We start from the raw sequence: 17239 nt of genomic DNA, 5'->3' as shown, positions 1-17239 counted from the left end.
TTTTCACGGGGCAAACAAAACAGCTGTTTTTGCCATTGGCCATAAGGCAGCGTACAAAACATACAGTGGAACAATAAAACCACTCAATTTGTAACCCCATTGAAAGGGAAACTCTCAGAGAGTTATGCTCTACCCAAAGCATCAACCAATTGCAGCTTTGACACACAAATGTCATCTCTTTCCCTGGAGAGCGAACGAGAGTAACTTTATTTAGGTAACCAATTGCAATGTGCGCTAGTCGTAACAACAACAGCTATTCAACTCATTTCTATACGGCATTGGATTTACTGTTAATTACAAGCCCCTCAAATTGAGCTCTCACCATTCTCCGCCGTGAGAGTTGATATTACTTAATAGCAGTGTTGTCATAATCCTGCAAATTTTGTTTGTGTGAGAAATGTTGCTAAAAAAACGCCAAAAAGGATATGGGCAAAGATGATTTAGGATAATTTCTGATATAGTGGTTAAAAACGTAAAAAAGAATCCTTCGTCTTTGCCGAGTTCTAAATACCCTCAAGCTATGACTGCACAAAACACAACACTCCTGCGGTGGACCTAAATGTTCTTTGGACAGATCCCTAATTTTAAAAATAATCAAACTTTTCGTAGGTGACGAAAGAAGTTTTGGAAGATTCTATCGAAAATCGTCGCCCTAATTATTCTTCTGGTGACCCCAATCTATACAGCCTGCATTAAAAAGACCGTAATCGTTCATATATTGCAGGAATACCACATAGGGTTGTGGGTCACTACCGGGAGAAGGGGAATTAAATTACAGGTATGTAACAAAGCCCCCAAAGACTACGAGAGGAGTATCTCAACACGATTTGAACTTCCCCTAAGAAAGAAATATATTGCTATATTTAAGTTGACTAAAGCCAAAAGTGGCCAGGAAGCATGCACAAGACAACAAAAATTATACGAGGGCAATTAGAAGAGTTTCTGGCCTAGGCAACATGTTAGAGTTGGGCAATTCAACGACCTAGTTCACTGTCCTAGTTTAAAAATTTATGAGTAACGTCATACAAACTGACGTCTGATATTATGTATACGCATTTTGTTCATACAAACAACCGGTATTCATTAAAATAGATAGCGAACTAGGTCTTTCAATATAGTTTAATTGGCAAAACTCTACACGAAGTATTGCAGACGCAATTTGATTTTTTTTTTTTTTTTTTTTTGAAAGTTCGACAGTTTTTAGTATAACCGTACTCAGGACAGTTTGACATACGATCATGTGTTGTGTTGTTTACAGCGACTTGAAAAATCACTTTGCAAAAAAATGAAAATTTTTTCACAACTTTCGTCGTTGATAATTACGGCAAGAGAGCATAGATCAAATTAAATATTTGTATACCAATAAAGGACCATCCTGTAACTCTATGAAAATCTGCTTTAACGAATGCAATCGTGGCCTACACTCGCTAAAGAACGAAGATCGTAAGGGTCGTCCAAAAACGGCCGTTGTGCCTTGAAGAAATTAAGCCGTGCGTGAACGGATAATGCAAGATCGCCATGTTGTATGACGTGAGGTGATGCCTCTATCTCACTTTGGGCATTTGTTCCTCCAACTAACATTCGATATTGCATGAACACCTGGGCACAAAATTGGGTTTTTTTATCAAAAGATTCAGCACAATTTGAGAATCTCTCAAAAAAGGCTCTTGTCGATTTGAGTAAAAAATTGTGAATAAATACGATTGCGATTCTTCAAGCTACGTTTATAAGATCTAAGCAGGCGACGAATCTCGGATCTATGCGTATGATCCCGAAATAAACCAGCAATCGACCGTGGGAGTTCTAGAAGGCGAGCCAAATCCAACGAAAGTTGATCATCAAAGAAGCACTTCGAAACAAATGGTCGCCTGTTTCTTCGGCTAAACCGACCAGGTGGCTAGTCTACGACTTGAGAAACGTAGGATGGTTAATTCGGCGTAGTACACTACAATTTGTTTGCCTAAAGTCTCCAGAGAAATTCAAAAAATTAACAAGAGAAGACGAATCATTTTGCACCATGGCAATGTGAGCTCTCAAACATCGATTCAAACCCGCGCTTTTTTGACCGAACAAAACGTGAAATTGATGGTCCATCCGCCGTACATCAAGAAAAATAAAGCGTGGTCAACGATTTTCGTCACCAGAAGATGCTGTTGAAGCGTTCAAAAACCATGTTTTAGAGTTTCTTCTGCCAAATGGCATACCCAATTCGTAAGTTCTCGTGACATTTTTAATTTTAATTGGTGTCGATCAGGGTTTTTGAGCTTTTGTGTCATTATCTTAGAAGGTATTGACTTGCTCTCGATTAAAAATGTATCGTCAAGGACAAACATTTTCTAAAATATGAGAAACAAGTAATTGAAAGAGAATGGAATAATTAGTTTCCTTTCATCTACGAAAATACTTAGCTCCGCCTAATTACCAAATTTCAACCATTTTGGTGGGATAATGAAGCTAAAACTTTTAAAATACCGAATATCGGGAGGTACCGTTCTATGGGGGCTATATGAAGACGTGGACCTATACTAACAAATTTCAGGTGGAACGTTTTATATCCTCAACGAAGACTAATTAACAAATTTTAACCATTTTGGTGGGATAATGAATCTAAAACCTTCAAAATACCGAATATCCGGAGGTACCGTTCTATGGGGGCTATATGAAGGCGTGAACCTATACCAACAAATTTCAGGTGGAAAGTTCTGTACACCCAACGATAACTAAATATCAAATTTCAGCCATTTTTGTGGGATAATGAAGTTAAAATCTTCAAAATACTGAATATCTGGAGGTACTGTTCTATGGAGACTATATTAAGGCGTGGACCTATACCAACAAATTTCAGGTGGAAAGTTCTATACACCCAACGATAACTAAATACCAAATTTCAGCCATTTTGGTGGGATAATGAAGCTAAAACCTTAAAGATACCGAAAATCGGGAGGTACCGTTCTATGGGGGCTATATGAAGGTGTGGACCGATGCCGACAAAATTCTGGGGGAAAGTTTTATACCCCTAAAGAAGACTACGTACCAAATTTCAGCCATTTTGGTAGGATAATGAAGCTAAAACCTTAAAAAAACCGAAAATCGGGAGGTACCGCTTTATGCGGGCTATATCAAAACGTGGACCGATATATCCCATTTTCAATACCAACCATCCTGCAAGTAATAACAACTTCTGTACCACATTTTGACTCTCTATCTTTAAAATTGCGAGCTGTATCTTGATTTCAACAGACAGACAGACGGACATGGTCAAATCGACATAGAATTTCATGCTGATCAATAATATATAACTTTATAGGATCTCCGACGAATATTTCGATGTGTTGCAAACGGAATGACAAATTTAATAATTTCAATGATGCACATCTTATCAAAGTGTATATTGTCTACACTAGTCAATATCTCTAGGTCTTTAGTCTCAGAAATCGATCCGGATATGCATATATACATATATGTATCTGTGGTCGGTTTCCCTGGGTATCGAGGCAGATGAAAAACTCCCATGAATTTACCAAATTCAATTGGTAAAATCTGACAGCTGCTTTTAGATCGCTCATAACGGCGCCCATGGGGCCAACGTAATTGATCGATATTACCGGAACGTCGTTATAAGCGATATTTGTTTTGTGTGGGCTACAAACAGCCGCAGAAATTTGAGACTTTTTTATTTCGTCCGATATGTCGTTATAAACAATGACGTTATAATCGATTTCGACTGTATTTAAAACTTTCGTACCTTTGTCGAATATACTTGGCAGCTACATTTTGGATTTAGCTCGGCAAAAATAATTTATGGGAATGAAATTTTTTCGTATTTTTTAAGCAGTAAACATTCTTTGGTTTGTCAACATGTCGTGGAACTTATGCATATTTCCAGAACTACCTAATCTGCCCGTAATCCTTAATACAATCCCAGAGAAAATCTTACAAACTTGGCAGTAGGCCCTCATCTCTCATAAAAACATCCTTTAGACAGAAATCGGAGGGAAATGTTCTTTAACCAGTAGAGTTAATACTTTGCATTAAAAATTTTCCTGCAAATTAATAGACCAAATCAATTTCCCCATTCCCATTTCTCCCTTTTAAATATCCTTTACATATTTATTAATAATAAATTTCAACTAATTTGAAAAAAAAAACGCCAAAGTACCTCAAAAACTGCTAAAATGACACAATTCCCCAAAGATTGTTCTCTCCAAATTTCGCTCTTTCCAAAAACTATTCCTTTTTCACCCTCTGTCTCTTTCACATGTTTATCACTCACAGAATTGTCACACATTTTGTGAGCCTTTCTTGAATTTCATTCAAAAACTAACGTACGCACACACTCTCACATTGGTGGTTTGGCCATCCTCTCTTTCTCCAAGGGAAATAATACTACTTGCGAGACTGACTCTGTGTTTCCTTTCTAGAGTGAGTATTTTGGGTGGTTTTTTGCTCGTCTTAGTTTTTCCTTTCAAATGAATTTAGTAGTAGTGCCCTTTTGTTGTTGTTCTTGTTGTTGTTGCTCGTCGTTGGCCATATTTTTTAATTCCCATGTAACAAAAATAACAATAATAATAACAACAACAATGCGAAGACAAACGAAATACAACAAAAACACAGTAACGGCAACAAAGACTCTCATTTGAAAGACCGCCGCCATACAGTTGTATTGTATGTTTGTTTGTCTGTCACTATTCAAAACGACGACGACGAGAGCCCGAACGAGCAGCAAGTCAGCCATCCAGCCAGCCATTGTGCATGGCGGCGGCCATCTTTATATTTGAGTTTAATTTATTTCCTTTTAAATGTATAGATTTTTAGGCTTACTTTTTGTTATTGCAATGGCATGGCAGGGACAGCATTAGTAGTGGTGTTAGTCGATTTTGTAGTGGTAGTAGTTGTGTGCCATAAAGAAAAAAAAAACACTCATACATACTTGTTCACACTAATAAACCATCGGTTTTAACATCGTGCGGAATTTGTTGAGCGATGTTGCCGGTAGTAGCGATGGATGATATTGTTGCTGTTTCTGCGATTTTGGGACTGCTGTAAATTGTTTGAAATAGTCGTAGTAGTGATGTGATGTCTGCAATTGTTGCTGTTGTTGTTGTTGCTGCTGAAATCATATGTTTAGCGTTCTCTTTCTAACATTTCAAACAAACATTCACAAAAAAAACTACAAAGTTCCCAGTTTATGCTTGTATGAAAATTGAATGAAAACCCACGTTAGTTTTAAAACTAAGGATTCCTCTATTAGCACAGCAGTATCGTTGTTCATTGTCTATTTAAAGGGAGGAGCACGGGGACTTTCCCCTCATATTGTTTAGCATGCAATTTTTGTTCAGGGGGATTTTGTTCTGAATTCAATTTAATTTTGAAACTATTCTTTTTATTGCTTTTATTGTTGTGTGCTGTGTTGTTTGCAACGAATTAGTGCCATTGGTTTGCTCATTTCCGTTTTAATGTTTTTTTGCTACATTTTCTCCAACAATAGTGTCATCTCTTTCCTGAAAAAAAATTAGAAAAGTAAAACTATAATTGTAATAATTAACTAAATATTAAATGTACTTAAACAATACAATTAAACGGGGAATGAGAAATTGCATAGAAATGAGTTCAATGGAATGTACATTGCATTTTGTATGAAAAATTTAGTTTCTTTGAAGTACTTGCTTCGATACCGTTTATACGCAATCAAAGACCAACAATTTCAGACAAAAGTATTTTTACCCAAAAACACGTCTTAAAAATATTTTCCTACATTTATTTTGAACATAACATCCCCTTGCGCAGACATCTCTGAATGGGCCCGATATTAGGAAAGTTTGTAATACATTCGATCCAAGGTTTTGAATAGCCTCCTCAACTAATAAATAAAATATTCTGAATTTAGGTTTTTAAATTTGGTTTTAATAGTTATTTCTTTGAAGTAAAACAGTCGTCAAACAATCTTACCGACGGTATTGTCGAGTTTTCAATATTAAAGGGATCATATTGGAATTTTATGAATTCACATTTTTAAATTGTTAACATCTGAGAGTATGAAAATATAAAAATATAAAGTTGTAATGAAAATCACATATTAAGGAAATAAAAATATATGTACATATGTATGTATGCAAAAAATCTGTATCAATTCTTAGAAAATGTATGATTTTTTTCGAAGGGTCGATAATTATGACTTGGATTATGTTTGGACAACTATATGCTCCGTTTTAAACAGATTGGCTAAATGTAACATTGTAGATCATGGTAATAAGCGAAATCAGCATAGTTTCTTTCACTAACATTACACTGTACAACACAAAAAATAAAATCGGACAAATTATGAAAGAGATCCGAAAAAGAAGACAAATGTATCTGCGTTTTAAAAGTTTACGTCGGGAAGTACCTTAAATGCGTAGACCTCCCCAGTATTTTAATATACAATATCAAAAACCCATGGCTTATACAGAAGGAGTTTTAATAATTTTACAAAGTCCGATTTAAGTTTTCAATATTTTTCAAATATGTACCTATTCACCAAAAATTTAGCAAAAACTGTTTAAATCGAAAGAGTACTAATCCACAAAACCAGCGAAGGTACACGGAATGTACAAATAACATCTGGCGCCGCACAGGGTTCTATCTTAGGTCCTGATCTTTGGAACATCAGCTATGATGAGATTCTCAAAATAGACATGCCTGAAAACACATTCCTAGTAGGGTACGCAGATGATATAGCCGCAGTTATCCAGGCCAGAAGCACAGATGAAGCCAGACGCAAATCCGAACCAGAGCGTGGCTGGAATCACACGGTTTGGAGCTGGCCATGCACAAAACCGAGCTGGTATTTCTGTCAAGTAGGCATATTCCAGCAGTTGTCGACATGAATGTAAATGACATAGTCATTCGCACACAGGAAGCTGTAACATTCTTGGGAATACGACTGGACAATAAAATGGCATTCTCTGCGCAGATGAAATATGCAACTGAAAAAGCTACGCATATCACACCCCAACTCAGCAAATTGATGGCAAATGTCGGAGGACCTCTATCCAATAAAAGGAAACTACTGATGGAGGCGTGCAACAGCATTCTCCTATATGGATGCGAAATATGGGCCCGGAGTCTGTTAACTACACAAAAAGCCAAGAAAATACTAGCAGTACAAAGAACAGCGGCATTGCGAGTTGCTTCTGCATATCGCACGGTATCAGGACCAGCTGTTCAAATAGTAGCGGGTATGATATCCATCGATCTGGTAGCAGAAGAACGGTCGAGACTGTTTGGGGCAAAACTCTCACATAACGCTAGAAGAGACACATGCAAAATGGCATAGGCGCTGGGATGAAGAAACCTATGGACGATGGACTGCAAAGCTTATTCCGAACAGAAGAAGATGGGTGAATAGAAGACACGGATATGTAAACTATTACATCACACAGATGCTCTCCGGTCATGGATATTTCCGAAAATATTTGTTTAAACGAGGAAAGTGAAGTTCCCCATTTTGCCTATACGAGGAAGAAGAAACAATAGACGATGCGGGGCACACGTTCTTTTCGTGCAATCGATGGCTCGAACTCCGAGCAGAAATTGGCGATATATCTGTCGTAAATATAGTAAAGAAAATGGTAACAGATCGAGAACAGTGGAATGCAATCGCAAGATACTTCGAAGAGCTGTTGAGAAAGAAAAAGGTAGACCTAGATAACGCTTAGAGTAAGCAAACAGCGGTGCTTGGACGTAAACAAACAAGGAGAAGAAGGCCACAAGGGCCTGGGAGCCACCTCGAAGTAATACGAAAGTGGTGCCTTCCCTATTATAACGATACTTTTTTCTGGAATAAGTCCATACTTACTGAGATAATGGCCCAAAAGATCATCAGAACCCACATTGCGGTAGCTACAGCTTCCACGTAATTTGAAGAAGCAAACTCCTGATATAAAATCAATATACTATTTTATATATGGTGTAATTATTGTGTTTGCTACCTTTTGTTTTGGTCAGAGGCTGAGGGTATATTTCCGTCAGGACAGCCGACTGATATTTGCATACTTGTTGTAATCGCATTACTATTGAAAATGTGTCATTAAAATAATTGCATTCTATTTGTTTAATACGTGACCTAAGGGGATGTTTTATACGCCCGAAGACTAAATATCAAGTTTTGTTGGATAATGTGGCTAAAAACGTGAACATATACCGACTATTTTATGCGAGAATGTTTTTATACCCCATTTCAGTACGACAATACGAATAAATTTTTGAAAATCTCGATAATCAGGGTACCGTTTTATAGGGGGTTTTATCGAAAAGTGGCCCTGTAACGACCATTCTCTGCGTTATTGTTTTATACCCGCAACGAATACCTACAAATGTTAGTTATGTCTTTTGGATAATGTGGTTAAAACCTTCAAAAATGCTGGAGTTACTGTTCTACCGAGGTTATATCAAAACGTGTTCAATTAAACACAATTTTCAATAGCAAACATCTTAGAAGTAATAGAATGTTCTGTGCTAAATTATAAAGCTCTATCTTAAATATTGGGAGCTGTATCTTAATTTCAAAAGACATAGAGGCCACCGTTCTACAGACTTAGACTTTTTTGCTGGTCCTGACCATTACGAATAATCGAGGTCCGACTGTATTACAATATGTTACAAAGGGAATGACAAAGTTAATATACCCTCCATTTTATGGTGGAGCTTATAAAAATGGAACCCTAGAATCTTATCATAGTAGAGTCAGTCCCCTGTACGTATACGTATCATGAATCGTATTTATGAATCCTAAACATTTACGCCTTCATAATAAGTAGGTACTATGTAGTTTAAAGTTATTTCTCCATAAAAATATTAAATATTTATGACAGTACTCATTTCTTTATTATCTCCACAAAGATGACATAGAAATTTATACATAAGTTTTTCATCTCATTTAAAGTTATTTCCCCTTTCAAACATTTACTACTAAGAAAAGCGACAACAACAACAAAGCAATAATAATGGCAACTACACATAAAACTCAGTGAGTGCATAGGGGAAAAACTCATGAAGGTCGTTGCCATAACAGCCATTACCCACATGAACGAACACACACACAGGCACTCATGTAAGCCCATACTACATAAATACTACCAGAAAAACAATATTGAGTTTCTCAAGCAAAAAAAAAAAAAAACAATAACAACCAGACGGCAAAAGAGCCATCATAAAATGTAAACTAATTGAGGACGTCTACAATTTATTTACGAGCAATGACAATACCCTACTCTGAGAGTTGTTGGTGTTCTATACTTCTCAAATTGCAAGAGAAGAAATAAGCATGGCCGTTCGTTCGTTAAGTAGTTTGTACTCAAAAATAAACAAATGAAAAAAAAAATTGAAAATCCAAATCATGATACTACTTTCAATGTGCTGTGTGCTCACTGCTCATAAATGTTGGAGACCTAGAAACAACAACTAGCAGTACCACCAGCAGCGCCAACAACCGGACTTCCTCTTTTTTTTCTTATATAGTAATTTACACACACAAACTCACATGGTTGGATGTGGCACACACCCGTTTGCGACGTCAACGACATTACTCTCGAGTTTCTCATTGTCATAAGCAATGTCGGTGTTAGTCAGCCATCCAGCCAGCCGAACGACAGAACAACTCAGCTGTTTTTGTATAAAGTAAACAACAAACCTAACGATATTGTTGTTGTTTTTCCAAATGATAAACAAAAACAAAACCAGTTTTTCTCAACAAATCAGCTGTTCTTCTTGTTCACCCAACTGACTGGCTGGCTGACTGACTAACTAGAGTACACACAACGTGCTACATTTCGAGAAAAAAAAATAGCAAGGGAGGTGTGTTTCCTTGAGTTTGCGCTAAATGGCAAGAGCATATAAAACCAGAGAAATGAGATAATTGGGGTCTCATAAAATAACTCATTTTCATTTTTAAAGAGACGAATCATTAAGTGGGGAGACAACATTCACATTTGTGGGTGTGTGTGAATGGCGTGGAATTGATTGATTTTCAATGAGTGTGGGAGAAAGTGGGGTTGTTTCGATTTTGGAGTAAAAGAGTGTGGGAGCAGGAATTCTGTTAGTGAAATGAATTCATTGCTCTCATTTGCAGAACGAAGGACCAAGTATTTGCTCTGATGATTATAATTTATCTCCGTCAAAGGCCATCAACAACAACAACAATAGCATAGAAATGAATGACTGGTTATGGCTATAAAAATGCTTTAGGGTCCATTAGAAGGCATAAGGATAAATGCTTGTTGTTTTTGGTTAGATGTTAAAATTGTTTGTGCCGTAGTTAGTTGTATTATAACACCTAATGGAGATATTTTGTTGAGAAAAATAAGAAAAGAAATCTTTAACTCCCACAATACGTGACAGCATCAAGATTCAGAGAACTATTAGATTTTAATGTTTGTATAGACATTCCTACATACAATGAAGTAAGAAAACAGAAAAAAATATAGGTTGGGTCGACAACACAATGTAGAAAATTGAAACGATGTACATACATTTGAACAAATAGCTGGAAGTATACATTAATTATACTGACCAAACAATTTATTTATTTATTATTTTTTTTGGAACTCCTACCCCCTATTTTTTCCATTTGACCCAAAAACCTTATATTGCAATAGATTAACGTTAACCCGTGCTTTTTGGATAAAATGGGAAAAAATTAGGAGGTTGGAGTTCCAAAATTTTTTCCATCAGTATAGTGCACATGCACATAGCCCAGAAAGTCTGCGTTCATCTTACTACTTTTCAAAAATTTTACTAAAACATATACAGTTAGTCAACTATATTATTGCAAACGATGCATTTTTAAAAATTTAGATTTTTAATTAGGAATTACTACAAGAAATTCTTTCAATAATGTTGAGTTTTTTGTACATATCTGTTGATTTACCTGTTAATGACAACAGCAAGCAAAAAAAAAATCAGAAATCGGTCGTCAATTACAAAAACAACGGACAAAAGGTATAGGTACTTGGTTTTTGTGGTGTCAACTAAATAATTGCAAAATTAAATAATGTGCAAAAAATCGTAGGATTTTACCAACGATTTTTTGCAATTAAGGATTTTTATGACTTTTATGGTATGTGGACATGTAAATCCATAATTTTTGATCATAAATTAATTGTTGTGTGCGTAACATAGACGGTATATTCAGAAAAAGAGAAACTCAGGTAAACGGATTTCGAAAAATATAAATAAATAAATTGCATTAAAGAAGAATGGCAAAAAACATCATTGGAATATGACGTTCCGAAATTTACTGATTAAATTCAGAGACGTTTACAAGCTGTTATTGATGCCCAAGGTGGGCATACGAAATATTAGAACCAACTTTTCGAAAAATACCGTGAAAGACTGAAAAGTTCTGAATTTTGCAATTCTTTAGTTGACAGTACAAATAATGAGTTGTTCTCCTTTTAGTAAATTTTAAGAATTTTTTTAGTGAAATTTAGCTACTTTTTTATTAGATTTTATTAATAACCATGTGTAAAAATGATACTGTTAACAGAAATATTAATAATGATATTTATTTATACCAATAAAATGGAGTTTTATTTTAAATTTTGTAATAATTTTGGTTTTGCAATAATTAAGTTGACTAACTGTAAATGGGTAAATGAGAGCCAAACTCATAACTTTCAAAGGCAGCGCTAAACGCTTGTCATGAAAGCACAACTAAGTGGGAAAATCCTCATTGCTGTTGTAAAAAACAAAATACAAAAATGCATTTTAAAGAAGAAAAGTTCGAGGACAGCGAAGCCGCTCCACATCCGATATGTCTGAAGAGCCTTTACTGAAGGTGAAACATGCATGTCACATAGTGGTGGGTGTGTGGGCTCCAATCGTCGGCTTTCCAAGTAAAAAAGTGTCAGGCGGCTTTGCCGACAGATTTACCCTCAGCCAATGTGAAGTGAAACTTTCACCTACGGACAGATCGAATGTGTTTAAGGTCTCTTCAGACTTTTGTGGCCCTTTTGGGACATTTGAGGCGGTACCCTTAGGGAGGACCGATATGGGCCATTTTAGAAGTTAAACTAAATTTTGACAAAATATTAGGAGATCCAAAGTTTGGACCAAATTGGTTAGTGATATCGTCTTAGCATTTTAGTGACATTTTTTAAATATTGGGGAGAAGTTGTGGACCGGTATTGCCCCATGAAACTAAGTTTGGATATAATATGACGAAAACAAAATGTTGGACCAAATCGGTTGAACACTTCGGGAGTTATCGTGCTCTCCGACAGCCACATATGGTGTCATAGGGATTTTTTACACCTTTCGGGCTGTTTTCCTAAGAAATATGGACTTGCCCCTGAAAAAACTTTTGCCGTCGTAATGGGGGTAGCGTATGCAAATCGCGTCAACAAAAATCAAAGTGATTCGATAGCAGGTCTTAAAGTGAATTTATCCGAAATTTTGTGTGAGAGGTACCAGAACGAGTAGACAAATATAGTCCATATTCGAACCTGATCTATATCTGGTAGATATATTCCTTCAAGAGTTATCGTGCGCAAAATTTTTCCAAAAATTTTTGAAGTTTTGTGGGGGAGGTACCTGAAGGAGTGGACCGATATAGCCCATCTTCTAAGTTAAACTATGTTTTGATAAAATATTACGAAGGCCAAATTTTTGACCGAATCGACAGATCCGTTCGAGAGTTATCTTGCGCTCCAACCACTACACAAGGTGTCATAGGGGTTTTTGGCAACTTTCGGATCATTTTCTCAGGAAGTATGTTCTCCATCCACTGAAACCCCAATATACCAATTTGCAGCAAAATCGGTTGAAAAATGAACCTAATACGTAAAAACGGTCACCACCGATATGTGGGGGCTATAGGAAACCGCAGGTCTATGTGGCCCATATTTATCCACATACGACCCTCAACTATAACAAACATTTTAGTAACCTACGTTCTTCACATTAATAGTTATGAGTAAAGTTCCATTAAAGTCCATTAAAGTCCATATTTCGCACTGTGCACCTTCGGCACCCGAATTTGTTGTTGACAAAATAAACATGTAAAAAAGTAACAGTCGGCTTTGCCGACAGAGATGTACCCTCAATATTTTTAGAAATTTGTGACCCTTTTTGGAAATTTGCGCTTGCCGACAAAAATGTGGATTAGGATTTAAGTTCAAACGTGGATCATGTTTTGGGAGTCAAATTTCGAACCAAATCGGTTGATCAGTTCAAGAGTTATCGTGCTCTCCAGACAATAGATATGGAGCCATAGGAGTTTTTTTACACCACATCGGTCACTCCTTTCAAGATTTATCGTGCGCACAATTTTTCCGAACACTTTTTAAACTTGTGGGGAGATACCTGAAGAAGTGGACCGATATGGCTTATCTTCGAACTTAAACTAAGTTTGAACAAAATATTACAATGGCCAAATTTTGAGAGTTATCTTTCGCTCCAACCACTACACACGGTATCATAGGGGGTTTTTGCACCTTTCAGAGCATTTTCTCAGGAAGTGTGGACTTGTCCCTGATGAAATTTGTACCGTCGTATGGGGGGTAGTGAATACAAGTTGTTACAACAAAAATCAAAGTGATTCGAGAGCAGGTCATAAACTGAACTTTTCCAAAATTTTGTGTGGGAGGCACCCGAAGGAGTGGACCGATTGAGTCCATATTGGAACCTCATCCAATTCGGGTAGAAATTTCACGATGTGCAAAGTATGGACCAAAGCAGTTACTCTCTTCAAGAGTTATCGTCAGCACAAATTTTCCGAACATTTTCGAACTTTTGTGGGGGAGGTACCGGAAGGAGTGGACCGATATAACCCACCTTCGAACTTAAACTAAGTTTAGACAAAATATTACGAAAGCCAAAGTTTGGACCGAATCGGTCGATTCGTCATAAAGTCATAACCCTGACTGACTTGACATGATATGTTGATGAATTTTTACCTAAGATTACATAAAATCTTAATAATAAAGTAATTCGATCAAAAAAGTTTTAAAGATTTTATTTTGTTCCGAATTTTGGAAAAATTTTTTAAGTCGCTGTAAGCCGAAATTTATCTGAAATTATGCTATAGGGGCACACGACAGAACCAAAATGACATAACGGTTTGCTTCTCACTGATTTTATCCTCATATCATTACATATATATCATTTATATTATATATATCTTTATTTCATATATCATAAAAATTAAAAGTGGTTTGTGCGAGACGTTTTTCAATATTTAGATGGAATAAAAGTTATTTTTGTCATAAATAGGCAAAAGATCATTCGGGCAACAAGAATTTATTTGTTGAGAACAAATTTTTTCGTTTCATAGTATTTTTTGAAAAAAAAAAATCAAAGTGGTTTGTGCGGAACCTTTTTACAGTATTTTATTTCACTTTCTTTGGTGTCCGTTTAGTTCAAATCTGGTAACTCATTTTTATATTATAAAAATGATCAAATCCAGCAGAGAGCGAAATAAAATAAAAATATGAAGTGTGTTAAAATTGAAAACAAATTGTACCTCAACTGTTCTAAAAGTAGATTTTTTAACTTATTTTTCAACTTCTATTGGCCACAGAATAACTAGTTATTCAAGTGGTCGTAGAATAAATTAATGGCTCAGTAGGAGGTGTTGTAAGTAGTTACGACTACCAAAAGGTACTATAAAAACCCGATTATTTAGTAAGGAATATTTTTGCTGGGTGAAAACACTCTCTTAAATGCCGCCAAGAATAGAGAGCTGAACATCATTGAACATAATCATAAATATATACTTAATATCATCCATCATTGAAATGCTATTGTACGATCACCAATATCCGAATAACGGATGAGTAAATAAGGAAGGAGATACCACGAATGATTCTCTCCCCTTTTAAAACCTACAAAATTCTAGCAAACTTTGGGATTGTTGACAAATTAAAAAAAAAAACCTTGAAACCCCAAACACCCTAATACATATAAGATATCTAAGTTATCATTTCTTGTATGCTTTTGTACATAATATTGTGAAAAAACATTCTCGGTCCGTCCTTGGCCAAAGTGTCTCCACCCTTAAGTTGTTTGTAAAGCGTTTCTTTATACTTTTCTAATGTGATTATTGTCACCTTGTGTCTTTATAATTTATGATGGCAAGAGCAGTGATGCTAAACTCAACACTACGTATTCATTCCCCCCGTTTGTAGCTGTGCTTATGGTGAGGGTCCTTTAGAAAAACTTTGTTTTCTACTCAACTTATTCGTTTACAACAAAAAGTAGTATGTAGTAGTATTTGAGAAATATGACAGTGGGCGGCAATGGGTTTTTACCTACTTAAAATGTTATTTCCTTAGAGTTGAAAACATGGTAGAATGATAAAAGGTAATCTCATCTATGAAATGAATGTTTATGCAACTCTGTATGTCTGTACAGGACCGTGTCAAATAAAGAACAACAAATATTTGACATGACATTTCGTAATAAAAATAAAAACAAACTACATTTGTTTCTGATTATATTTTCGTTCTTCAAAAAAATTCATTGAAAATTTTAGTAAATCCGCTGGCTGGTAAGGCTCCCTTATAAAATCAACTTTTGACACCACCGAATTTCAATATCCCGCCATTATAGATACTATGGAACAACGAAATCTGCAGGCAACAACACCAAAGGTATCTACCAAAAATGAGTGCCTTTGCTGAAGTCATTGATGACATTAATTTTAGAACAGCAGCTATCAAACCCCACATCAACAGAAACACACGAACTGTTTGAAAAATCATGCAGATGAGGATTCACGTTAGTGTTATTAATATTGTAGCAGAAATAACGACGGAATTCTGAGAATTCTATTTGCGACAAGATCGGAAGGAGGAAGAAAGTGCTTCAGTCGCTGGTAGGCAATATTTGGAATGCTGATAAAGAAACCTTGTTGACCTCTATGTATGTTGTCACTTTGGGTGTACTAATATACAGACCAGCTGATTCATACATGTGAAAAAGCAGATGGTTTGATGGCGGTCTAAGCAATACATTGGTCTGTGGTATGCAAATGTTAGCGTTACGCAATCGAAGAATATTCAAACCTACCAGAATGCAGCTCCGACTGCAACAGGGTGGATCCTTATGATACCAGTGGACCATCTTGTTAAGGAGACCAAGATTTCACCAGTACATAAACAAAACAAGATGTTGTCGATGCAGTAACTGCCTGTGTGTTACCTCCTTAAGCATCACTGTCACTATCTATAGAACAGACTACCCCCGCCTCCATCAATCGCAGCAGACGAACGCCAACTGCCCAGACAGTTATAATCCGGACTATGCAGCCTCAATAGCCTACATGTGGATTGGGACCGCCCCCAATTTATGGACGCAGCCAGTCCAGGAAGAATTGAGTCTACACACAGATGAACAGATCTTGTTAATTTTAGTTACTTTTTTATTAATAAAAGGTTTTAAACATAACAAATGATGTTTCACTTCTGTTAAATTTATTACAGATATGGTTTAGTTACACACTATTGAAAGAAACACAGCTTCCTTGATGTCATCCAAGGCTTGGGTTTCTACTCCGAAATTCTCGTTGACAACAATGGAACTGCTATAAACGGCTTGCATTCCTTACCACTTTTGCCGGTCTGTGCATTCGCCAAATTTCTTTTCGTGGAGAATGACAATTTCTTGAGGTTTAGTCCGTCATAACTCAGCCAGAATTCCCAAAACAGATTGATGTTTGTCCGAATCTTTGCATGCTGGTTGGGTGAAAACCATGACCAACATCAATGAGGGATTTCTTCAAATGTACATAGTTCCTCCAACAGCAGATAAGTGAAGGTTACATCAATAGCAGCCTCTTTAAAATACCTAGTTCCCGTTTGCACATTTTGAAGAGCAGGAAAACATAATGTTTAAACAAAAATTTTTCATTTCAGTTTATTAAAACAAATCAATATTAAAAGACTGGCACTTGACAAACACACATACATACGTACTGTGTCAAATTCAGAATGACAATGAACGTACTTCAAATTCAAAATTTGAAAAAAATTTAAATCAGTTGTTAGCATGAAACTACCTTTATACTTGTACCATGAGTTGAAAAGGAAAAAAACGACATTTTATAAGTTTACTTTTTGTTGTTGTTGTTGTTTGTTTGAAGAAATGAATGATGTCTTCTGATTATGATAGAGATTAAAAAGTTTTTGTCATCATTTTTTTCTTATGTTATTTCATTCTTCCTTCGTCTCTTTTTGGTGTGACGTTTGGGCGCCCAAAGTCT

The 17239-nt window shown here is 36.1% G+C and overlaps 2 long non-coding RNA genes across 2 annotated transcripts in view; one reads left to right on the top strand and one right to left on the bottom strand.

Moving 5' to 3' along the window:
* LOC141394103 (uncharacterized) overlaps positions 1–15699 on the top strand; it is a 590278-nt gene extending 574579 nt beyond the window's left edge. Inside the window, exon 2 of the long non-coding RNA XR_012410253.1 lies at positions 15512–15699. This is a non-coding gene — a long non-coding RNA (uncharacterized lncRNA). The remainder of the gene's footprint in view (positions 1–15511) is intronic.
* LOC141394102 (uncharacterized) overlaps positions 4931–17239 on the bottom strand; it is a 524376-nt gene continuing 512067 nt past the window's right edge. Inside the window, exon 3 of the long non-coding RNA XR_012410252.1 lies at positions 4931–5501. This is a non-coding gene — a long non-coding RNA (uncharacterized lncRNA). The remainder of the gene's footprint in view (positions 5502–17239) is intronic.

This window comes from Musca autumnalis, unplaced genomic scaffold (assembly GCF_047663935.1).
Source record: "Musca autumnalis isolate F117 unplaced genomic scaffold, ASM4766393v1 scaffold_1, whole genome shotgun sequence".
Lineage (NCBI taxonomy): Eukaryota > Metazoa > Arthropoda > Insecta > Diptera > Muscidae > Musca > Musca autumnalis.
Note: the sequence above shows the minus strand (reverse complement) of the source record. Positions and strands in the feature narration are given on the sequence as shown.